This window comes from Oncorhynchus masou, chromosome 28 (assembly GCF_036934945.1).
Source record: "Oncorhynchus masou masou isolate Uvic2021 chromosome 28, UVic_Omas_1.1, whole genome shotgun sequence".
NCBI classification, from domain to species: Eukaryota; Metazoa; Chordata; class Actinopteri; order Salmoniformes; family Salmonidae; genus Oncorhynchus; species Oncorhynchus masou.
In genome coordinates, this window is record NC_088239.1 from 35,261,474 (window position 1) to 35,288,024 (window position 26,551).

The window sequence follows — 26,551 nt, forward strand, 5'->3', positions numbered from 1 at the left end:
GGAGACAGACTGTTTGTCAGTGAGGGTGGTGAACGCCAAGGAGAGAGACTTCAGAGGACAGTGTCACAGCTACTGCAGGACCAGATGTCAACTTTGTTGCCAGCAGCACCCGTATAGGGGACAGTGGCACAGCATTGTCCAGTTACCTCAGTAATGGCACAAAACCATACTAGCCACACCCACAATTTATAGAACCGCAAACTCTTGCCAAAAGAGTGTTGACTTTTCGAGAGAAAAATGGTTTCGCGATTTCTCCTAGCTACATTATAATCCATCAATAAAAGGAGTGTTGTGTTTTCACTGTAACCAAAGGTTTTCAAGCCAGCCATCTTTTGGCCAAAGAGCGGATGCTGCCTTCATTAGCGCAGGATTTAGGAACTGGAGAAAAGCCATTGAAAAACTTCACAGTACATCCAAACTGCCAAACCCACCGCCACTTTGTAACTGTAACAGCACACCAGCTAAATCCAATCAGTGCCCATTTATACAGCACGTGGGGTAAACAGCAGAATGCAAGGCATTGCTTGATGAAAATTGTTAGTTCGGTGTGGCATGTAGTAAGACAGGGACAAGCCTTTAGAGGCCACAGTGGGAATTTATACCAGCTTTTGAAACATAGGGCAGAAGAGGATGATCCCCTTTTACTGACATGGTTAACAAAGCGTACCACAATGTACACAGGCCCCAAAGCACAGAAGGAAATTCTGAACATCATGGCCAATACAGTCATTCGCGGCATTGCAGCTGAGATTTGGTCTCTTCCGATTGTACAATTTTCAGTAACTGTTGATGGTACTCAATATGTCTCTGGTGCTGAACAGGAGAGTGTCTGCCTGCGTTATGTTGACCATGACCTTGTCCCTCAATAGGAGTTTAATGGGCTATACAGGGTGTCGGAGGCAACAGGCGAGTGCAATGCAAAAGTGGTAACAAAATGTGTTGTTGAGGCTCAATTTGCCAATGTCTGGCTTCGTGGGCAGGGTTACGATGGTGCCTCAAAAATGGCAGGAAAATACACAGGTGCACGGGCAATTGTGAGGAGGCAGCAGCCATTAGCCCTCTATGTGCATTGTGGAGCATACTGTGTACATCTGATTACACAGGCTGGCTGCTCAGCCTCCACTGATCCGGGATCCCTTTCTTGGGTCCATAAGTTAGGTGTCCTCTATGGCCAGTGAGGAAATTTTAAGAGCATGTTTGAACCAATTACCACGTCCAAATATACACATCTGGCCACCCTGAATCCCCTATGTCCAACAAAGTGGACTGTGCGGAATACTGCTTTTAGAGCTGTGGTAGGGCAGTATGAGCGGGTACTAAGCAGCCTGCGTTGTCTTGGCCATGTGCTTAGGGTTGTTGTCCTGTTGGAAGGTGAACCTTCACCCCAGTCTGAGGTCCTGAGCTCTCTGGAGCAGGTTTTCATCAAGGATCTCTCTGTACCTTGTTCCATTCATCCATCCTGACTACACTCCCAGTTCCCTGCCGGTGAAAAACATACCCACAGCATGATGCTGTCACCACCATGCTTTACCGTAGGGATGGTGTCAGGTTTCCTCCAGACATGACACTTGGGATTCAGGCCAAAGAGTTCAATTTTGGTTTCATCAGACCAGAGAATCTTGTTTCTCTTCTCCCCCGATTGCTCAGTTTGGCCCGGGCGGCCAGCTCTGGGAAGTCTTGGTGGTTCCAAACATCTTCCATTTAAGAACGATGGAGGCCAAGGAGTCCTTGGGGACCTTCAATGCTGCAGAAATGTTTTGGTACCCTTCCTCAGATCTGTGCCTTGACACGATCCTTTCTCTGAGCGCTACGGATAATTCCTTCGACATGGCTTAGTTTTAGCTCTGACATACACTATCAACTGCTGGACCTTAAATAGACAGATGTGTGCCTTTCCAAATCCTGTCCAATCAATTGAATTTACCACAGGTGGACTCCAATCAAGTTGTAGAAACATCTGAAGGATGATCAATGTGTCAAGACTTCTATAAGTAGTGGGTGGAGGAGTCAGGCGCAGAGAGCAGGGTAGTTAGATACGTGGATATATTTATTCCCAAAGCAACAGTGTCGGTCAACACCACACACACGGGCACTAAAAGACCCAGTCCAAAACAAACAGGACGTAACGGTTCAGGAAATAAAATACACAAAAAATCACATACACCAATAACATAAAAACAAGCCCGCACAAAAGCCGGCGGGCCTACCGGGTTTAAAAAGCCCAAAACCAAAACCTAAACAAGAAAGAGGTGCAACTAATCAGACAACACTAAATGAAGCAGAAAAGGGGTTCGGTGGCAGCTAGTAGGTCGGCGACGATGTCAGAGGCACTATCTTCGGTGGGATTCGTGACAGTACCCCCCTCGGCCCCAACGCCCGGCTCGAGGGCGGCCCGGAGGGCGGTGGAAGTCCTTCAGGAGGGAAGGATCCAAAATGTCCCTCACCAGTGCCCAGCACCTCTCCTCCGGACCGTACCCCTCCCAGTCCACGAGGTACTGCAGGCCCCTCACCCGGCGTCTCGAGTCCAGAATAGCTCATACCATGTATGCCGTGGACCCCTCAATGTCCAGAGGGGGCAGAGGGACCTCCGGCACCTCACCTTCTTGTAGGGGACCAGCTACCACCGGCCTGAGGAGAGACACATTAAATGTGGGGTTAATACGATAGTAAGAGGGAAGTTGTAATCTATAACACACCTCGTTTATCCTCCTCAGGACTTTGAATGACCCTACACACTGCAGCCCCAGCTTCCGGCAGGGCAGGCGGAGGGGCAGGTTTCGGATCGAGCGCCAGACCCTGTCCCCTGGTGCGAACACAGGGGCCTCACTGAGGTGGCGGTCAGCGCTCTTCTTCTGCCGTCCACCGACCTGCTTGAGAGCGTCCTGGACTGCCCTCCAGGTCTCCCTAGAGAGCTGTACCCACTCCTCCACCGCAGGAGCTTCGGTCTGACTCTGATGCCACGGAGACAGGACTGGCTAGTAGCCCAGCATGCATTGGAATGGCGACATGTTCGTGGAGGAGTGACGGAGTGAGTTCTGGGTCTTCTCCGCCCATGAGACGTACCTCGCCCATTCTCCTGGCTGGTCCTGGCAATACAACCGCAGAACCTACCGACTTCCTGGTTCACTCCCTCCACCTGCCCATTACTCTCGGGGTGATAACCAGAGGTCAGGCTGCCCGAGACCCCCAGACGTTTCATAAACGCCCTCCAAACACAGGACGTGAACTGGGGACCTCGATCAGATACGATGTCCTCCGGCACATCAAATGCGCACAAAAACGCAAGAAATCTGCTGAAATACTTTTTGCAAATATTTACATAAATTGAGTGTGAGATTGTGTTGGCATTGTATATTCCCATGGCCCCCATAGCCACAGGAAATAGGGTGGTCAGGGTGCTGCAGCAATCACCCAAAATAGATAGTAGACACTATTAAAACATTTGCATGGAGAAAAGCACCATAGAAATAGAATTCTATTTAACATTTTGGTACAAAGTAGCACTCATATTTACAGAAATGACAACCCACATGTCACTGAATTCAGTGCCCTCTAGTTTCATTTATCAAACAGTTACTTGAGTTATATTAAAAACAGGAAAATCTGGAGTGCTCTGCTGATTACAGACCCATAAGTTTAATAATTTGTGACAAAATAATAACAAGTCTCTTTAGAAATAGAATGGCAAAAGTCTTACCAGACTTGATACATATCAATGAAACAGGGTTTATTAAAAATAGACACTTACAAATACAAGAACATGTTTCAGTTTAATACGATATGCTAAAAAACTAGATATAGATCTTTCAATAATGACCGTTGATGCCGAAATTATGTCTTGAATTACCTTTTCTTGTCAGAAGGTGGGTGTAGCTGGGGCATGAAGTCAGGCGCAGGAGAGCAGAATGAGTGAGCAATGTACTTTCTCAAAATAAAGGCACACGGTAACAATACACTTCACCAACAAAAAACGGTAATCAATTACGCACGGGTGAAAACAGTACCCGTCGAAAACCAGCCAATAACGTACCAAAAGAAACAATCACGCACAAAAACATGGGGGAAACAGAGGGTTAAATACATTAACATGTAATTGGGGAATGAAACCAGGTGTGTAGAAAACAAAGACAAAACAAATGGAAAATGAAAGGTGGATCAGTGATGGCTAGAGACCGGTGACATCTACCGCTGAACGCCGCCCGAACAAGGAGAGGGATAGACTTCGGCGGAAGTCATGACATTTCTATTTAAAACTTTGGAAGCTTTCAACTTTCCAGCTAAAATAATACAGTTAGTAAAAATGCTATATAAATGTTATGATGTTAAAATGTTAAATGCTATATAAATGTTATAATATATTATTTGATGAAACTGCTTTAGAAAGTGGCACAGGACAGGAATGTCATCTCTCCCCCCTCCTGTTTGCACTGGCAATTGAACCGCTTGCAGAAAGAATTAGACAGGACCCAAATGTAACAGGTATCAGTATTGCTAAACATTCATATAAACTAAACTTATTTGCAGATTCATTTTTAACCTTTATTTAACTAGGCAAGTCAGTTAAGAACAAATTCTTATTTACAATGACAGCCTCCCGGGGAACAATGGGTTAACTGCCTTGCTCAGGGGTAGAAAGCCAGATTTTTACCTTGTCAGCTCAGGGATTCAATCCAGCAACCTTTCGGTTACTAACCCAATGCTCTAACAACTAGGCTACCTGCTGCCCCAAAATCTCCTGATATACCTGAACAATATTGAAAATCACTGCCCCTCTTGCTAAAAATATTTTCAGAATACTGTAAAGTCTCAGGATATAAGGGCCTCCCGAGTGGCGCAGTGGTCTAAGGCACTGCATCGTAGTGCAAGCTGTGCCACTACGGACTCTGGGTTTGAGTCCAGGCTCTGTCGCAGCCGTCCGCGACCGGGAGACCGGGGAGGTGCACAATTGGCCTAGCGTCATCTGGGTTAGGGGAGGGTTTGGCCGACATTGTCCCATCACACACTAGTGACTCTTGTGGTGGGCCGGGTGCATTGCATGCTGACACGGTAGCCAGGTGTACGGTGTTTCCTCCAACACATTGGTGCGGCTGGCTTCCGGGTTAAGCGGGCATTGTGTCAAGAATCAGTGCGACTTGGTTGGGTTGTTTTACAAAGGATGCACGGCTCTTGACCTTCGCCTCTCCCTAGTCCATACTGGAGTGACAACCAACAACAAATATGTAAAGATAACTTTACTCAACAATATGAAAGCAGATCTAATTAAATGGAACAATCTTCCCATAAATCTTACAGGTAAAATAAACCTCTTCAGAATAGCTTGGCTCCTAAAGTTATTATATTCATTCTTGGTAATACCAATTACCACACTGAAGATATTCTTTATAAAAGTACACCAGAGCAATCTTGAAATAATTATATTTGAGAACAGTCTAGGAGAAATGATTGTGGCTGAGACAGGTCAATGGGTTTGTAAAGGAGAGACTAAAACTGTGTCCCAAATGGTATGTAAAGAAATAGGGTGCCATTTGGGACACAGTATTAGTCTCTCCTTTACAAACCCATTGACCTGTCTCAGCCACAATCATCTCTCCTAGACTGTTCTGACTGTAAACCACAGGGCAGTGCTAAAGAGGGATCTTTGTGATCACATGACACAGAATTTTTACAGTAAATTTCTCATAAACATTTGTATAAACCCAGATGGCTGCTGAAGACATTGCTGAGAATGTGATATTAATCACTATGTTCTACCCTCCCTCTGTGACACGATGCAAACATCTAGCAAGCACAGAACTCTGTGACATGCAAAGTTTTTACAGTCAAGAGGAGGTTTATTTCTAGATAATTCCATATGCTTCCTCCGACTCTCCCTCTCATCTGTGTGATGGGCAATATGGGCTGCAGCATTAGCCCATCCCAAAAGCAGTTGAAAGCAGGACGGATCTTTGCACAAAAAAAAAGCTGTGAAGGGAAAGGGAGAGAGGGGGTGGGGTAGGAATTAGCAAAACACTCCTTTACCTTGAGTGAGGAAGGAAAATGTTGCATCTCATTGCAACAATGTATTTCATATGGAATATTGTCACTGTGTCTGTCTGCCTGGTAAATGAATGTGTCTATACTACTGCTCCAGCAATACATTTCCACGCTAAATTCATATTATCAGGTCAGATTAAATGTTCCCTGTATATTGTCTGGCTGCAGGGAATTTACATCAAATGAGCCATACGTGTACACAATTCAATTTTAGTACAATACATTCACACAGTCTTACTATTGGCCTTCATCAATACTTAATGGAGTAGAAGTAGAATATTAATCTAGTTCAGTAATGTTTTTACTAGGTCCACTGGAGTAAACTAACAGTGAGCTCATCGTCGCCACAGGTGATTGGTGCCACTCAAACTGTCCAATCACAAACCGTCTGTTTGACAATGCAAATTTTGGCTTGGTCAGCTGAGCTGTAATCTTTTTGGACATATTTTTCGCAACAGCTATGATATCCCTTCAAGTTCTGATGTTGGACAGCCTAATATTGATCCAACACACAATTTACAATGACAACCGAGAGAAATGTTTAGCTATGTTCTCAATACTGCATAGTGTTTGTGGATTGCTGAGCTAAAGCTAGCAACTAATAATGCGAAAGGTTTCCTATGGCTAACGTTAGCTGGGATATTCGACTCATGTCGACCAGAGTTGTCATCGTTCTCCCTGGTAAGTTCATTTTCTAGTGTGGGGTTTGTCTCGCTTAGACTATCTATACTAGAATAAATATTGTAATGTACATTAGACAAGTTTTTGAATGTAGCTAGCCAAAGAAAAGGAAGACATTGGCTAATGTTAGCAAGCTGACGACGTTGGCTACGACGCCCATGTCTTAATTCACAACTCTCGTTTTTAAAAACGCTGGTGTAAAAGTAACTTGGATATCAAATGCCCTTCCCCACAATCTAGCCTGCTAGATACGCACATTTCTTATTCATCTATACATAGTTATTTAACTTAGCTGTTAATGTTAACTGTTCTCGTTCTTGAAAAAAACGAACGTTAGCAAACTAAGTTAGCTCCGCAACATCTGCCTGGACTGTGTGACCAAACATTCGCTAAGGTCAAGAATTAAAAAGCTGTTATTAAATGTAGTTTTTTTTTTATCGTGGGCGTAACGTTAACTCGACAAGTTGGCTAGCTAACTTACCTAGCCAGTCAACTAGCTAACGGCGCTAGTTACCTACTTTTTTATAACTGCAAATTATTCGACATTTGTAACCAAGTCAAGTGACCACCAAGCAAATCTCGCTAACGTACGATATTGTTGTACCATTTTGTGTCTCTGAACACTGCATTCTCTACCAGAAAGTTGGTTGGCCCTCTGACGTCACGTAGGTTGGATACTTCTGTGTATATATAGTTTAGTAATGTATGTGGACACGCCTTCAAATTAGTACATTCGGATTTTTCAGCCACACCGGTTGCTGACAGGTGTATAGAATTGTGCACACCGCCATGAATTCTCCATAGACGAACATTGGCAGTAGAATGGCCTTACTGAAGACCAAACATGGGTCATTCAGTGACTTACGTGGCACCGTCATAGGATTCCTTCTTTCCAACAAGTCAGTTCCTAAAAAAATCTGTCCTACTAGAGCTGCCCCCGTCGATTGTAAGTGCTGTTATTGTAAAGTAGAAACGTCTAGGAGCAACAATGGCTCAGACACAAAGTGATAGACTACACAAGCTTACAGAACAGGACTGCCGAGTGCTGTAGCGCGTAAAAGTAGTCTCTCCTCGGTTGCAACACTCGCTTCCGAGTACCAAGCTGTCTCTGGATGCAACGTCAGAACAAGAACTGTTTGTTGGGAGCATCATGAAATCGGTTTCCATATCCGAGCAGCCGCGCACAAGCCTAAGATCAACACCTTCTCTGGAGTGATGAATCACGCTTCACCATCTGGCAGTCCGACAGACTAATCTGGGTTTGGTGGGTGCCATGAGAACTCTACATTCCCCAATGCATGCATAGTGCCAGCTGTAAAGTTTGGTGGATCATTTTTTTCTGGAGCTTTTTTTCATGGATCGGACTTGGCCCCTTAGTTGCAGTGAAGGGAATTCTTAACTTTACAGTGTACAATGACATTCTAGATGATTCTGTGCTTCCAGCCTTGTGGCAACAGTTTGGGGAAGACCCTTTTCTGTTTCAGCATGACAATGCCCCCCGTGCACAAAGTGTGGTCCATACAGAAATGGTTTGTTGAGATTGGCGTGGAAGAACTTGACTGGCCTACACAGATCCTCGACCCCATCGAACACCTTTGGGATGAATTCGAATGCCTACTTTGAGTCAGGCCTAATCGCCGACACCCGTGCCCGACTTCACTAATGCTCTTGTGGCTGAATGGAAGCAAGTTCCCGCAGTAATGTTCCAACATCGAGTGTGGGGGGTTGTTATAGCAGCAAAGGGGGACTCTATTATATTAAGGCCCATGATTTTTGAATGAGCGTTTTGACAAGCATGTTTCAACATACTTTTGGTAATTTAGTGTGTTTTCATTTATAAAGCCCTTTTACAAAAAGTCCCACTGTACCTAACATCTTTACTAAACTTTTGGACATACGAGTAACACACGTGGTCTCAGGTATATCGAAATCTTGATATTCCAGTTGTCTCTACTGAGTTAAGTAAATCAGCTTTTTGTTCCACAACTAAGGTCCAAGAAAACCATCTTAAATGTTCTTACATTTTATGTTTTATTACCTTAGTTACCTTAAGGGCAATTCAGAAAGCTAATAGAGGATCTTATTACTGATGAATATGTTTGTATTTTATGACAGTGTTTGTCTTTCTGCATGCTTTTTATATTTTGTGTGTATCTTTTGTAATTTATGTAATTCAGGGCCCATCTGTAAGAGACCTTGGTATCAGTATGACTCCCTGAACCTTTATTTTAAATCAAAAATAACCAGCTAGCTACTAGCTGAAACGTTTTATACTTTTGATTCTACTTATCTATCAAAAAAATGTACTTTAAACAACAGGTGTAGACTAACAGCGAAATGCTTACTTACCGGTTCTTTTCCAACAATGCAGAGTTGTACATGCAGAAATGTATACACTCACCACTGTAAGTCGCTCTGAATAAGCACATCTGCTAAAGGACAAAAAAAGTTAGATAAGAAATGTTTTAATAGTGACAGTGAATAACGACTAAAAATAACCACAAATATGGTTCATTTTTCAGGGGGACTGATTATTTCCCACCCCACTGAGATGGGTAGAAAAGTTCTCTCTCTACATGCCAATATGTATAAATCTATTACAATGTATTGCATTGGGGGCTATGGAGGGGTTGGAGATAGGGATATGTATGACACAGTCCCCTTCAAACTACACATATTTGGTTGGTAGAGACCCCACTGAGTATTTCCCACCCAATTTTAGCTACAAGCCAATATGTATTCTATGTACAGTCTATAGTGTAATGCATTGGGGGATATGGGGGTGGAGTGAAAAGCCAGCAGCAGGCTGTGCAACAGTACTCTTCAAAAACAAACAATATTTGTTTAGTAGAGACTAGTGTTGTCACGATGCCAACATTTTACTTATGATACCAGGTGAAGTATCGCGATACCACGGGGGGAAATTCAGTGGTCTCGCGTCCTGTTCGCCTTGTTCCCGTTTTCTAAACGTAATGCTCATGTGCTACACATCTGGCACTGATATTCATACTTCTACTCAATACAACACATTAACTTCATACTGTTAACTGTGTAATTTATTGAACAAAAATGTAAACGTAATGTGTTAGTCCCATGTTTTATGAACTGGAATAAAAGTTCCCAGAAATTTTCAATATGCACAAAAAGCTTATTTCTCTCAAATTCTGTACAGAAATTAGTTTATATCCCTGTTAGTGAGCATTTCTACTTTGCCAAGATAAACCATCCACCTGAAAGGTGTTGCATATAAATACGCTGATTAAACAGCATGATCGTTACGCAGGTGCACCCTGTGTTGGGGACGAAACAAGGCCACTCTAAAATGTGCAGTTTTGTCACACAACACACTGCCACAGATGTTTTGAGGGAGTGTGCTATTGATGTGCTGACTGCAGGCATGTCCACCAGAGCTGTTGCCAGAGAATTTATTTTTCATTTCTCTACCACAAGCTGCCTCCAATGTCATTTGAGAGAATTTGGCTTCTTCACCTGCAGGATCGTCTGAGACCAGTCATCTGGACTGCTGATGGAACTGAGGAGTATTTCTGTCTGCAATAAAGCCTTTTTGTGGGGGGAAACTAATTCTGAATGGCTGGGCCTGTCTCCCCAGTGGGTGCGTCCCTGCCCAGTTATGTGAAATCCATAGGTTAGTGCCTAATTAATTTATTTCAATTGACTAAAATCCTTATGTGAACTGAAATTGTTGCGTTATATTTTTGTTCAGTATGGAATACTACATAGAATGGCTACTTTGCTAATATTTGCTGAGGCCTACCTGTGATTTGGTTGGAGGAAGGAATATATATGATGATCTGCATGTCACTGTGGCAGTAGGGGGAAAACACTGCATGAAATCTACTCTAAAGTGAACACACACTCTGTCTCCCTTTCTCTCAAACACACACACATGCCGAGATCCGGCGCCGACAGAGATGGCCGCCTCGCTATGCTCTTATTTTTTTATGTATTATTTCTTACACTGTTACCCAGTTATTTAACTTAGAAATCTTAAGTCTTATTACATACAGCCGGGAGGAACTATAAGAGCAACGTCAACTTACCAACATTGCGACCAGGAATACGACTTTCCCAAAGCGGATCCTCTGTTTGGTCCACCACCCAGGACAATGGATCGGATCCCAGCAGGCGTCCCAAAACAACGGTGCCGCAGAAGGGGTAGACGGTGCGGTCTTCTGGTCAGGCTCCGTAGAGGGGCACATCGCCCACCGCTCCCGAGTATACGACTAGCCGATGTCTAGTCTCTTGACAACAAGGTAGACGAAATCCAAGCAAGGGTTGCCTTCCAGAGAGACATCAAAGATTGTAACATTCTCTGTTTCACGGAAACATGGCTTACTCGGGATACGTTAGAGTCGGTACATCCACCTGGTTTCTTCACGCACCGCGCCGACAGAAACAAACATCTCTCTGGTAAGAAGAAGGGCGGGGGTGTATGCCTTATGATTAACGAGTGTGGTGTGATCATAACAACATACAGGAACTTAAGTCCTTTTGTTCACCTGACCTAGAATTTCTTACAATCAAATGCCGATCGCATTATCGACCAAGAGAATTCTCTTCGATTTATAGTCAGTCGTGTACACCCCAGCAGACAACTCAACGGCCCTGAAAAACTTCATTGGGCTCTATGTAAACCCCATCCTGAGGCTGGGGATTTTAACAAGGCTAATCTGAAAACAAGGCTCCCTAATTTTTTTTATCAGCATTTCAAATGGACTAGTAACCGGAAGGTTGCAAGTTCAAATCCCCGAGCTGACAAGGTACAAATCTGTCGTTCTGCCCCTGAACAGGCAGTTAACCCACTGTTCCTAGGCTGTCATTGAAAATAAGAATTTGTTCCTAACTGACTTGCCTAGTAAAATAAAAAAAATGTGCGACCCGGGCTGGAAAAATTCTGGCTCATTGTTTCTCTAACTTCCGCGACACATGCAAAGCCCTCCCTCGCCCTTCTTTCAGCAAATCTGACCACGACTCCATTTTGTGGCTCCCAGCCTATTGACAGAAACGCCCATGCTCAGGTCTGGTCGGACCAGCGTTGAATAATCTGATCCCACGCTTCAAGATTGCTTCGATCACGTGGACTGGGATATGTTCCAGATAGCGTCGAACAACAACATTGATGTACAGTGAGGAGAACAAGTATTTGATAACCTGCAAAATCGGCAGTGTTTCCTACTTACAAAGCATGTAGAGGTCTGTAATTTTTATCATGGGAACACTTCAACTGTGAGAGACGGAATCTCAAACAAAAATCCAGAAAATCACATTGTATGATTTTTAAGTAATTATTTGCATTTTATTGCATGACATAAGTATTTGATACAGCAGAAAAGCAGAACTTAATATTTTGGTACAGAAACCTTTGTTTGCAATTACAGAGATCATATGTTTCCTGTAGTTATTGCACACACTGCAGCAGGGATTTTGGCCCACTCCTCCATACAGACCTTCTCCAGATCCTTCAGGTTTCGAGGCTGTTGCTGGGCAATATGGACTTTCAGCTCCCTCCAAAGATTTTCTATTGGGGTCAGGTCTGGAGACTGGCTCGGCCACTCCAGGACCTTGAGATGCTTCTTGCGGAGCCACTCCTTAGTTGCCCTGGCTGTGTGTTTCGGGTCGTTGTCATGCTGGAAGACCCAGCCACGACCCACCCTCCAAACACGGCGAGTGGAGTTTAGACCAAAAAGCTCTATTTTTGTCTCATCAGACCACATGACCTTCTCCCATTCCTCCTCTGGATCATCCAGATGGTCATTGGCAGACTTCAGACGGGCCTGGACATGCGCTGGCTTGAGCAGGGGACCTTGCGTGCGCTGCAGGATTTTAATCCATGACGACGTAGTGTGTTACTAATGGTTTTCTTTGAGACTGGTCCCAGCTCTCTTCAGGTCATTGACCAGGTCCTGCCGTGTAGTTTTGGACTGATCCCTCACCTTCCTCATGATCATTGATGCCCCACGAGGTGAGATCTTGCATGGAGCCCCAGACCGAGGGTGATTGACCGTCATCTTGAACTTCCATTTTTTAAATAATTGCGCCAACAGTTGTTGCCTTCTCACCAAGCTGCTTGCCTATTGTCCTGTAGCCCATCCCAGCCTTGCGCAGGTCTACAATTTTATCCCTGATGTCCTTACACAGCTCTCTGGTCTTGGCCATTGTGGAGAGGTTGGAGTCTGTTTGATTGAGTGTGTGGACAGGTGTCTTTTTATACAGGTAACGAGTTCAAACAGGTGCAGTTAATACAGGTAATGAGTGGAGAACAAGAGGGCTTCTTAAAGAAAACTAACAGATCTGTGAGAGCCGGAATTCTTACTGGTTGGTAGGTGATCAAATACTTATGTCATGCAATAAAATGCAAATTAATTACTTAAAAATCATACAATGTGATTTTCTGGATTTTTGTTTTAGATTCCGTCTCTCACAGTTGAAGTGTACCTTTGATTAAAACAATTACAGACCTCTACATGCTTTGTAAGTAGGAAACCTGCAAAATTGGCAGTGTTGTCAAATACTTGTTCTCCCCACTGTATAAGCTAGAGGTCGACCGATTTTTATTTTTATTTTTCAACGCCGATACCGATTTATTGGAGGACCAAAAAAGCCTATACCAATTAATTGGCAATAAAAAAAAAATTTTTTTTTTGTAATAATGACAATTACAACAATACTGAATGAACACTTATTTTAAGTTAATTTAATACATCAATAAAAATCCATTTTGCCTCATAAATAATGAAACCTGTTCAATTTTATTTAAATAATGCATAAACAAAGTGTTGGAGAAGAATGTAAAAGTGCAATATGTGCCATGTAAGAAAGCTAACGTTTAAGTTCCTTGCTCAGAACATGAGAACATATGAAAGCTGGTGGTTCCTTTTAACACGAGACTTCAATATTCCCAGGTAAGAAGTTTTAGGTTGTAGTTAATATAGTATTTATGTAACTATTTCTCTCTATACCATTTGTATTTCATATACCTTCTGATTATTGGATGTTCTTATAGGCACTTTAGTATTGCCAGTGTAACACTATAGCTTCCGTCCCTCTCCTCATTGACAACATCCACCCTCGAAGCATCGTTACCCATCGCTCCACAAAATCACGGCCCTTGCAGAACAACCACTCCAAGTCTCAGAGCGAGTGCTGTTTGAAATGCTATTAGCGCGCACCCCGCTAACTAGCGAGCCATTTCACATCGGTTACACCAGCCTAATCTCGGGAGTTGATAGGCTTTAAGTCATAAACAGGGCAATGCTTGAAGCACAGCGAAGAGCTGCTGGCAAAACGCACAAAAGTGCTGTTTGAATGAATGCTTACGAGCCTCCTGCTACCGACAATCGCTCAGTCAGATTGCTCTATCAAATATCAAATCATAGACTTAATTATAACATAACACACAAATACGAGCCTTTGGTCATTAATATGGTCGAATCCTTTCTTTCAGTGAAATACGGAACCGTTTTGTATTTTATCTAACGGGTGGCATCTATAAGTCTAAATATTGCTGTTGCAAACTAATTTGTACAGTGTAACGAGCCAGGCGGCCCAAACTGTTGCATATACCTTGACTCTACGTGCCATGAACGCAAGAGAAGTGACACCATTTCACCTGGTTAATATTGCCTGTTTAAACCTGTATTTCTTTTAGCTAAATATGCAGGTTTAAAAATATATACACTGCTCAAAAAAATAAAGGGAACACTTAAACAACACAATGTAACTCCAAGTCAATCACACTTCTGTGAAATCAAACTGTCCACTTAGGAAGCAACATTGATTGACAAATTTCACATGCTGTTGTGCAAATGGATTACACAACAGGTGGAAATTATAGGCAATTAGCAAGACACCCCCAATAAAGGAGTGGTTCTGCAGGTGGTGACCACATACCACCTCTAAGGTCCTATGTTTCCTGCCTGATGTTTTGGTCACTTTTGAATGCTGGCGGTGCTTTCACTCTAGTGGTAGCATGAGACGGAGTCTACAACCCACGCAAGTGGCTCAGGTAGTGCAGCTCATCCAGGATGGCACATTAATGCGAGCTGTGGCAAGAAGGTTTGCTGTGTCTGTCAGCGTAGTGTCCAGAGCATGGAGGTGCTACCAGGAGACAGGCCAGTACATCAGGAGACGTGGAGGAGGCCGTAGGAGGGCAACAACCCAGCAGCAGGACCGCTACCTCCGCCTTTGTGCAAGAAGGAGCAGGAGGAGCACTGCCAGAGCCCTGCAAAATTACCTCCAACAGGCCACAAATGTGCATGTGTCTGCTCAAACGGTCAGAAACAGCCATTAAGTACCAAGATGAGATCATCAGACCCCTTGTGAGACCATATGCTGGTGCGGTTGGCCCTGGGTTCCTCCTAATGCAAGACAATGCTAGACCTCATGTGGCTGGAGTGTGTCAGCAGTTCCTGCAAGAGGAAGACATTGATGCTATGGACTGGCCCGCCCGTTCCCCAGACCTGAATCCAATTGAGCACATCTGGGACACCATGTCTCGCTCCATCCACCAACGCCACGTTGCACCACAGACTGTCCAGGAGTTGGCGGATGCTTTAGTCCAGGTCTGGGAGGAGATCCCTCAGGAGACCATCCGCCACCTCATCAGGAGCATGCCCAGGCTTGTAGGGAGGTCATACAGGCACCTGGAGGCCACACACATACCGAGCCTCATTTTGACTTGTTTTAAGGACATTACATCAAAGTTGGATCAGCCTGTAGTGTGGTTTTCCACTTACATTTTGAGTGTCACTCCAAATCCAGACCCCCATGGGTTGATAAATGTGATTTCCATTGATCATTTTTGTGTGACTTTGTTGTCAGCACATTCAACTATGTAAAGAAAAAGGTATTTAATAAGAATATTTCATTCAGATCTAGGATGTGTTATATTAGTGTTCCCTTTATTTTTTGAGCAGTGTACTTCTGTGTATTGATTTTAAGAAAGGCATTGATGTTTAGGGTTAGGTTCAGTCATGCAACGATTGTGCTTCTTTTGCAAATGCGCTTTTGTTAAATCATCCCCCATTTGGCGAAGTTGGCTATCTTTGTTAGGAAGAAATAGGCTTCACACATTTTACAACGTGCCAGGCGGCCCAAACTGCTGCATATGCAAGAGAAGTGACACAATTTCCCTCGTTAAAATAAATTCATGTTAGCAGGCAATATTAACTAAATATGCAGGTTTAAAAATATATTATTGTGCATTGATTTTAAGAACGGCATTGGTGTTTATGGTAAGGTACACGTTGGAGCTACAACAGTCCTTTTTCGCGAATGCGCACGCATCGATTATATGCAACACAGGACACACTAGATAAACTAGTAACATCATCAACCATGTGTAGTTAACTTGTGATTATGATTGATTGATAGATTTTATAAAGATAAGTTTAATGCTAGATAGCAACTTACCATGGCTTCTTACTGCATTCGCGTAACAGGCAGGCTCCTCGTGGAGTGCAATGAGAGGCAGGTGGTTAGGGCGTTGGACTAGTTAACTGCAAGATTGAATCCGAGCTGACAAGGTAAAAATCTGTTGTTCTGCCTCTGAACAAGGCAGTTAACCCACTGTTCCTAGCCTTCATTGAAAATAAGGATGTGTTCTTAATTGACTTGCCTAGTTAAATAAAGGTGTAAAAAAAAAACCGGATTGTTATGAAAACTTGAAATTGGCCCAAATTAAATCGGCCATTCCGATTAATCGGAAGTATAAGCTGATTCGGTGAGCGAGTTTATTAGCAAGTGCATCGGTGATATTGTACCCATGGCGACAATTAAAACCTTCCCCAACCAGAAACCGTGGATTGATGGGAGCATTCGCGCAAAACTGGAAGCGCAAACCACTGCTTTTAATCAGGGCGAGGTGACTGGAAATATGGCCAAATACAAACTGTGTAACAATTCCCTCCGCGGCAATCAAACAAGCTAAGCGTCAGTATAGAGCAAAGTAGTCTCGCAATTCAACGGCTCAGACACGAGAGGTATGTGGCAGGGTCTACAGTCTGCCACCGACACGGCCCGCTACCAAAACCTGCGGTCTCTCCTTCACCGCAGCCAACGTGAGTAAAACATTTAAACGTGTTAACCCTCGCAAGGCTGCAGGCCCAGACTACATCCCCAGCCGCATCCTCAGGGCATGCGCAGACCAGCTGGCTGGTGTGTTTAGGGACATATTCAATCAATCCCTATCCCAGTCTGCTGTTCCCACATGCTTCAAGAGGGCCACCATTGTTCCTGTCCCCAAGAAAGCTAAGGTAACTGAGCTAAATGACTATCGCCCCGTAGCACTCACTTCCGTCATCATGAAGTGCTTTGAGAGACTAGTCAAGGATCACATCACCTCCACCCTAGACCTACTCCAATTTGCTTACCGCACCAATAGGTCCACAGATGATGCAATCACACTGCACACTGCTCTAACCCATCTGGACAAGAGGAATACCTATGTAAGAATGTTGTTCATCGACTACAGCTCAGCATTTAACTCCGTAGTTCCCTCCAAACTCGTCATTAAGTTCGAGACCCTGGGTCTCGACCCCGCCCTGTGCAACTGGGTCCTGGACTTTCTGACGGGCCGCACCCCAGGTGGTGAGGGTAGGAAACATCTCCACCCCGCTGATCCTCAACACTGGGGCCCCACAAGTTTGCATTCTTAACCCTCTCCTGTACTCCCTCTTCACCCATGACTGCGTGGCCTCCAACTCAATCATCAAGTTTGCAGATGACACTACAGTGGTGAGGGCCCTCGGAGTGTGGTGTCAGTAAAATAACTGCACACTCAACGTCAACAAAACGAGATGATCGTGGACTTCAGGAAACAGCAGAGGGAGCAGCCCCCTATCCACAGACGGGATAGTAGTGGAGAAGGTGGAAAGTTTTTTTTTTTTTTTAAAGTTCCTCGGCGTACACATCATGGACAAACTGAAATGGTCCACCCACACAGACAGCGTGGTGAAGAAGGCGCAACAGCGCCTCTTCAACTTCAGGGGGCTGAAGAAATTTGGCTTGTCACCAATAACACTCAAACTTTTACAGATGCACAATCGAGAGCATCCTGTCGGGCTGTATCACCGCCTGGTACGGCAACTGCTCTGCCCACAACCCCAAGGCTCTCCAGAGGATAGTGAGGTCTGCACAACGCATCACCGGGGGCAAACTACCTGACCTCCAGGACACCTATGCCACCCGATGTCACAAGAAGGCCCCAAAAAAGAATCAAGGACAACAACCACGCGAGCCACTGCCTGTTCACCCCACTATCATCCAGAAGGCAAGGCAAGGCAAGGTCAGTACAGGTGCATCAAAGCTGGGACCGAGAGACTGAAAAACAGCTTCTATTTCAAGGCCATCAGACTTAACCTCTCTGGGATATTCGGGACGGTAGCGTCCCACCCCAACAACAGCCAGCGAAAGTGCAGGGCGCCAAATTCAAAACAACAAAAATCTCATAATTTAAAATTCCTCAAGCATACAAGTATTTTACACCATTTTAATGATAGACTTCTTGTTAATCCAGCCACAGTGTCCAATTTTCAAAAAGGATTTCCAGCGAAAGCAAACCAAACGATTGTTAGGTCAGATCCAAGTCACAGAAAAACACAGCCATTTTTCCAGCCAGAGAGAGGAGTCACAAAAAGCACAAAGAGATAAAATTAATCAATAACCTTTGATCTTCATCAGATGACACTCATAGGACTTCATGTTACACAATACATGTATGTTTTATTTGGCGCGTTACGTTCAGTAATTCCAAAACATCCGGAGATTTTGCAGAGAGCCACATCAATCATTTAGTACACAATCCAAAATCACGACGCCCGGCAAGTCCATGCTAAAGTTCAGACGAAAAGTTATATTACAGTTCGTAGAAACATGTCAAACGAAGTATAGAATCAATCTTTAGGATGTTTTTATCATAAATCTTCAATAATGTTCCAACCGGAGAATTCCTTTGTCTTCAGAAATGCAATGGAACAGAGCTCGCTCTCATGTGAACGAGCTCATGGCACTCTGCCAGACTCTGCTCAAACAGCCCTTATGAGCCCCCACTTCACAGTAGAAGCTTCAAACAAGGTTCTAAAGACTGTTGACATCTAGTGGAAGCCCTAGGAAGTGCAACATGACCAATATCCCACTATCTTCAATAGGGCATGAGTTGGAAAAACTACAAACCTCAGGTTTCCCACATCCTGGTTTTAGAAACGTCAGTGTTTTCTATCCAAATCTACTAATAGTATGCATATATAAGCAACTGAGCCTAAGTAGCAGGCAGTTTACTCTGGACACCTTATTCATCCAAGATACTCAATACTGTCCCCCCAGTCCCAAAGAAGTTAAACAGCCATCACTAACATTTAGTGGCTTCTGCCAACATACTAACTCAAATCTCTAGCCACTTTAATAATTACATTTATTACATCCAATTTGTATCACTGGCCACTTTAAACAATGCCACTTTATATCATGTTTATATACCCTACATTACTCATCTCATATGTATATACTGTACTCTATACTGTCTACTGCATCCGGTCTATGCCGTTCGGCCATCGCTCATACATATATTTATATGTACATATTCTTCTTGTTCATTCCTTTACACTTGTGTGTGTATAAGGTAGTTGTTGTGAAATTGTTAGATTACTTGTTAGATATTACTGCATGTTCAGAACTAGAAGCACTAGTATTTCGCTACACTCACTTTAACGTCTGCTAACCGTGCGTATGTGACCAATAAAATTGTATTTTGACACCACTCTCTCGCCCACAAACATGCACACACACTGCTACCAACTAAAATGTTTGGCACCAGAAATATATATTTTTAAATATAATTTAGGCCTATATGAATCCTACCTTTTTTTGAATCATTCATGAGTGGCAGACACTTTTCCTTTTAATTCCTGTGCAATAAAAAAAGAATACCTAATGTGACATGGTTTGTGAAATTCTATTAAATGCGTGCAACATCCTGCAGGAAGAAAATGGGTAGCTCTGCTTATGATTCATTTATTTATTTTGAGCTAGATACAAGCCGTTTGCTATGCTGCAAGCATGTCTGTCGCGAAGCTGTTTTTCTTCTCTGGCACTGCTGCTTGACAGTGAACTTGCAAAGCCTATACTCAGACTGGCTTGTGCTCTTGGTTATACCAGGGATTCAATTATATACAATGTATCACTTTAGCTCGTGCTGCTCTAATGGAACAGCAGAAGACTGATCAGGGTCTCCATCCTCGCTCTCCATCACCGCAAAATTATATATATTTTAAAACTGATGGCGGAATAGATGCGGACGGAGAGGAGCAGGTGAGTGAGGGCTGGTAGGGGATGCAGCTGCCACACATGATATGTGCGTGAAAGTGAAGTGGATATTATTGGAGCGGTGCATACGAGACTAGTTGCTGTTCCTTCAACAATTAAACAGAACCTATAAACTGACTATGAACATTTTATAACAGGCGCCAGCGGGTTCTTTAGATAGGTAGGGACAAGTTATTTTATAAAAACATTTTATATAAAGTTTTGGTACCGTGATATAACCATGGGACTTGTATACCGTGCAACACTAGTAGAGAACCTACTGAGTATTTTCCACACCTCTTTAGCTGAGACAGGTAGACCAGTTCTCACTACAAGCCAATATATCCCATGTAAAGTCTATTAGCTTATTGCATTGAAGCTATGGAGGGGATGGCGAACAAAGTACTGCTGGATATGTACGACACAGTCCCCCTCCAAAACTACACATTTGGTTAGTAAAGACTACTGAGTATTTCCCACCCCACTTTAGCTGAGACGAGTAATAAAGTGTCTTTTTTCTTTCCTCTACAACCCAATATGTATAATGTGTATTGCATTGCAGTAGGGTTGGGCAATATGGTTTAAAAATAATCTCAACTGTTTTTTTTAAAGGTTTTATTTTTACGTAGAACTTAAAGGTCAAATACACAGCAATAGTCGAATGAATTGAGGGCTTGTGGAGTTATACCTAGGCTAAATATAGGCCTTCCACAACCAGAACCCCTAATAATAAAATTATTTGAACTTGCTTTTTTTTGCAATAATCACTGATCTGGCTTTTAAGTTTGAAAATGTAATTTTTTTTGTTCCAAATTTAACTAGAGCCATGCATAATGCACATTCACTAATGATGACTAACTTATTGTAGCAGGCATTAGGCTATTGAAAATTAATATAGATCTCATCAACAACCTCAAGCCCACGTGCTGGTGATTAGCCAGCTAGTCTTTATATTTCAAGTTTAGCCAACTTGGATCTATTTGCTAGCTAACAAGGTTGAACAGTTATTGTTATGAACACATCCTGTCTCCAACTGTTTGCAAAGCATGTTAGCCTGTCCACTTTGTTCAGATGTTGAAATCAAGTGTCCTGCCTTATTTGTAAGAATGTGAACGAATTGCCAATTTCTTAAATTGTTTTATGCTTAGTGCACTTTCATAAAAACAGACTAGACTGCTAGTAAAACTTTCTTTGGCTAAAATGCGGCTAGCTGTAAATTGATACTATCATTTTAGTTGTCTGCAGTTGTGTGTAATTTGAGTAGGTGAAACCTAAGTGTATTGCTTAAAACAATGAACTTCTCTTTCTGTCAAATAATCTCTCAATGCGTTTTGTTGTCCATATTAGAGATTATTTTGGACCAAGCCTCAAATGGAAATAGTGAGTTAACTGCTTGCCAGAGAGAAAGATGTGGTCTAAACTTTGTTGGAGTGAGACACAGGCTTTGTGTATAAACCGAAGAGGTGAAGCGAGAAGTTTCCCTTGCTAAAATATGTTCAAAATAAGGGCAATGTGTTTCTATGGGCTTATTTTGGAATAATCTTGTCGCTTTGGGACAACTTAAATTGTAAGTGCGGAGACGTACATCTCGAGTAGTGCAACGGTCTGAGGCACTACATCTCAGTGCTAGAGGCGTCACTACAGACCCTGGTTCGATTCCAGGCTGTATCACAACCGGCCGTGATTGGGTGGCGCACAATTGGCCTTGCATCGTTAGGGTTTGGCCGGGGTAGGCAGTCATTGTAAATAAGATTTTGTTCTTAACTGACTAAATAAAGGTAAGATAAAATAAATAAAAATCTTGTCATTATATAAACATCTCTGGTGTGAATGGGGATGGTACGCACGGCATGGAGGAGCAAAAGAGACGAGACCAAAAATACAACATGAGAACAAGCAGACAAACTCTCATAAAAAGGCAAAATAACAACCTTAATTCTTGCGATACAGGCTTTTGAACTATCACACACAAATATAAATTCAAATTAATTTGAACAATTGCCCAGCCCTACATTGCAGTGGGTGGAGTAAGGAGTCACCAGTACTCTGTATTAAACCCGTTGCCCAGCACGAGACAAATTTGAAGTTTAAGACTATTGAGTAATTCCAGTAACTTATATTTTATTAAGTGTATTTCTTCAAATACAGCCTACACTATCTGTAGTATAATTTGATGAATTTCATTTATCAATAGATTTTTTTCGAAGTTGGTTGCAATACTGGGGAAAATGATTTGTTCTTGATATTCCCAACGTTTAGCATGTCTTTGCAGGGGGACTCTTAAATCTGTTATCGTGCTCCCAGCATAATATCATACTGCTAAGTGAAATGGTAATGGTTGACTGGCTAGTAGCCACACATGCTGATGCTCTTGCTGGCTACATTTAAATCAAATGTTATTGGTCACATACTCATATTTAGCAGATATTATTGTGGGTGTAACAAAATGCTTGTGACTTGAATCTAGCTAGTGACAATACATCATCTACAGTACAACTCCAAACATGGGTATATCCCCTGGGACAACTCTTACCCTACGAGGTCGGAAAACTGCTGGTTTTCTGTTCTACCGAATTAATTGCACCGACCTGGTGTCCCAGATCCAAACCAGTCCCTAATAGTGGGGAATAATGGGGGGGAGAAGCAGTGGAACTTTCTTTAAGATCGAGATTTTTAATTTGAGGGTATAGGTTTAACGTCCTTTGGACAACATGTACACAATTACATCAGTTTCATTTCGGTCTCTGCTTTCCAGGCCACTATCCCATTCCCAAATGGATGATAAGCATGGAGTACGTTCTTAGCATGTGGACTACACACCCCCACTCTACAAGCAGGAGACCACACCCTCCTATCAGTACAGGTGAGATTAAGCTATATGCATTCATACAGTGCCTTCGGAAAGTATTCAAACCCCTTCCCTTTTCCCACATTTCGTTATGTTACAGCTGGGGATGCATGATATATCGGAATTTAGTTCAACGCCGAAGTTAAAAACCGATGTCAAAGCTACCGTGCATACCTATATAACGTAGGTACATGATGTAATGACGCCACATAAAATTTTGCCCTACAAGTGCCACACAGCATTCCTAACCTAGCCCACAATGTCTGCTGTGTGGATCGAGCAGTCAACAAGGCGAGCAGTCATTCGAAAGAGTAAGAACATTCAAAAGGCAAAATTCATTAACGTCAAGATAATGTAATTCATTGCCCTTGACAATCAACCGTTCTCTCGTGGGTGATGTTGGCTTTCGCCCACTGGTCGAGCTCCGGTACTACCAAGTGCGCTATTTTTCAGATGTTGCCCTACTGGAGTTACACAGTAATAACGTCACTGCTATTGGCTTCTCAACATACAGTGGGGCAAAAAAGTATTTAGTCAGCCACCAATTGTGCAAGTTCTCCCACTTAAAAAGATGAGAAGCCTGTAAATTTTCATCATAGGTACACTTCAACTATGACAGACAAAATGAGAAAAAAAATCCAGAAAATCACATTGTAGGATTTTTAATGAATTTATTTGCAAATTATGGTGGAAAAGAAGTATTTGGTCACCTACAAACAAGCAAGATTTCTGGCTCTCACAGACCTGTAACGTCTTCTTTAAGAGGCTCCTCTGTCCTCCACTCTTTACCTGTATTAATGGCACCTGTTTGAACTTACTATCAGTATAAAAGACACCTGTCCAGAACCTCAAACAGTCCCACTCCAAACTCCACCATGGCCAAGACCAAAGAGCTATCAAAGGACACCAGAAACAAAATTGTAGACCTGCACCAGGCTGGGAAAACTGAATCTGCAATAGGTAAGCAGCTTGGTTTGAAGAAATCAACTGTGGGAGCAATTATTAGGAAATGGAAGACATACAAGACCACTGATAATCTACCTCAATCTTTTGTTCCACGCAAGATCTCACCCTGTGGGGTCAAAATGATCACAAGAACGGTGAGCAAAAATCCCAGAACCACACGGGGGGACCTAGTGAATGTCCTGCAGAGAGCTGGGACCAAAGTAACAAAGCATACCATCAGTAACACACTACGCCGCCAGGGACTCAAATCCTGCAGTGCCAGACGTGTCCCCCTGCTTAAGCCAGTACATGTCCAGGCCCGTCTGAAGTTTGCTAGAGAGCATTTGGATGATCCAGAAGAAGATTGGGAGAATGTCATATGGTCAGATGAAACCAAAATAGACCTTTTTGGTAAAAACTCAACTCGTCGTGTTTGGAGGACAAAGAATGCTGAGTTGCATCCACAGAACACCAGACCTACTGTGAAGCATGGGGGTGGAAACTTCATGCTTTGGGGCTGTTTTTCTGCAAAGGGACCAGGACGACTGATCCGTGTAAAGGAAAGAATGAATGGGGCCATGTATCGTGAGATTTTGAGTGAAAACCTCTTTCCATCAGCAAGGGCCTTGAAGATGAAACGTGGCTGGGTCTTTCAGCATGACAATGATCCCAAACACACCGCCTGGGCAACAAAGGAGTGGCTTCTTCAGAAGCATTTCAAGGTCCTGGAGTGGAAAGTCCGTGTTGCCCTGCAACAGCCCCAAAACATCACTGCTCTAGAGGAGATCTGCATGGAGGAATGGGCCAAAATACCAGCAACAGTGTGAAGACTTACAGAAAACGTTTGACCTCTGTCATTGCCAACAAAGGATATATAAGAAGTACTGAGATACACTTTTGTTATTGACCAAATACTTATTTTCCACCATAATTTGCAAATAAATTCATAAAAAATCCTACAATGTGATTTTCTGGGTTCTCTCTCTCATTTTGTCTGTCATAGTTGAAGTGTACATATGATAAATTACAGGCTTCATCTTTTTAAGTGGGAGAACTTGCACAATTGGTGACTGACTAAATACTTTTTTGCCCCACTGTACATACTATGGAACGCTGTTTGGGTCTTTGCGTGTATAAAGATACAGTTGCACTGTCAAAGCTGTACAAAAAAAGTCTGCAAACAATCAAACCCCGTACACGAACAATGTGTAAACAATACAGTGTTGGTAATAATGCATAATTTGTTCGTCTGCAACTTCTAGGGGAGATAGCTTGGTATATAGCTAGCACCAATACAACCACCCTGAAAACAATGACCAGTAGAAACTGCAGTCATTTGCTGCTGGTGATTCTCTGATCCACCTTTACGCAGATGACACCATTCTGTATACTTCTGGCCCTTCTTTGGACACTGTGTTAACAAACCTCCAAACGAGCTTCAATGCTATACAACACTCCTTCCATGGCCTCCAACTGCTCTTAAACGCTAGTTAATGCATGCTCTTCAACCGATTGCTGCCCGCCCGACTAGCATCACTACTCTGAAAGGTTCTGACTTAGAATATGTGGACAACTACAAATACCTAGGTGTCTGGCTAGACTGAACTCTCCTTCCAGACTCACATAAAGCATCTCCAATCTAGAATTGGCTTCCTATTTCACAAAACAAAGCCTCCTTCACTCATGCTGCTAAACATACCCTCGTAAAACTGACTATCCTTGACTTCGTCGATGTCATTTACAAAATAGCATCCAACACTACACAACAAATTGGATGCAGTCTATCACAGTGCCATCTGTTTCATCACCAAAGCCCCATGTACTACCCACCACTGCGACCGGTATGCACTCGTTGGCTGGCCCTCGCTTCATATGCGTCACCAGACCCACTGGCATCAGGTCATCTATAAGTCTTTGCTAGGTAAAGCCCCGCCTTATCTCAGCTCACTGGTCACCATAACACCCACTCGTAGCACACGCTCCAGCAGGTATATTTCACTGGTGATCCCCAAAGCCTCCTTTGGCTGCCTTTCCTTCCAGTTCTTTGCTGCCAATGACTGGAATGAATTGCAAAAAAAAATCACTGAAGCTGGAGACTAATATCTCCCTCACTAACTTTAAGCATCAGCTGTCAGAGCAGCTTACCGATCAATGCACCTGTACACAGCCCATCTGTAAATAGCCCACCCACCTACCTCATTCCCATATTATTTATTTTTGCTCTTTTGCACCCAAGTATCTCTACTTGCACACAGGAGGAAACCTGGCACCATATTGAAATTGAACTTCAGTTCATGAAGATAAATAAATAGCTAGCCAGCTACTTAACCCTGTTGCCCAAATCTAACGTTATTTACATTTAAGTCATTTAGCAGACGCTCTTATCCAGAGCGACTTACATATAAGCAGCCACCAAGCTTCATCTGGCTATTAAGGCTTGACCTGACTGGGTTATGTGTTAAGCTAGCCACAATACAAATTAGGCATAATAGTGGAATTTGCAGTTTGTCTTCAAAATAAGTGTCATTGACAGTCATACAAATAGTGGAATTATGCCATACTTTTATTTTGAAGGCTAACCGCAAAGTCCACTATTGTGGCTAGCTTCACATAGATGGGTCCAACCACCATTAATCAAATAAGAACTGTCTTATAAATTAGTTATTTTAGATGACACCTAGCTGTATAGTTAGCTAGCTAACTGTAGCTAATGAGACATTGTTT

General features: G+C 43.0%; 1 protein-coding gene across 2 annotated transcripts in view; it reads left to right on the forward strand.

Moving 5' to 3' along the window:
* Window positions 1-6,450: 6,450 nt before the first annotated feature.
* Window positions 6,451-26,551, forward strand: part of LOC135517531 (enhancer of polycomb homolog 1-like) — a 75,915-nt gene continuing 55,814 nt past the window's right edge. Inside the window, exons 1-3 of one of the 2 annotated variants that reach the window (XM_064941923.1) lie at window positions 6,451-6,714; window positions 10,210-10,360; window positions 22,790-22,897. The gene's annotated coding sequence lies outside the window, so the exon portion shown is untranslated. The remainder of the gene's footprint in view (window positions 6,715-10,209; window positions 10,361-22,789; window positions 22,898-26,551) is intronic. The other variant, XM_064941924.1, reaches the window with a different exon arrangement.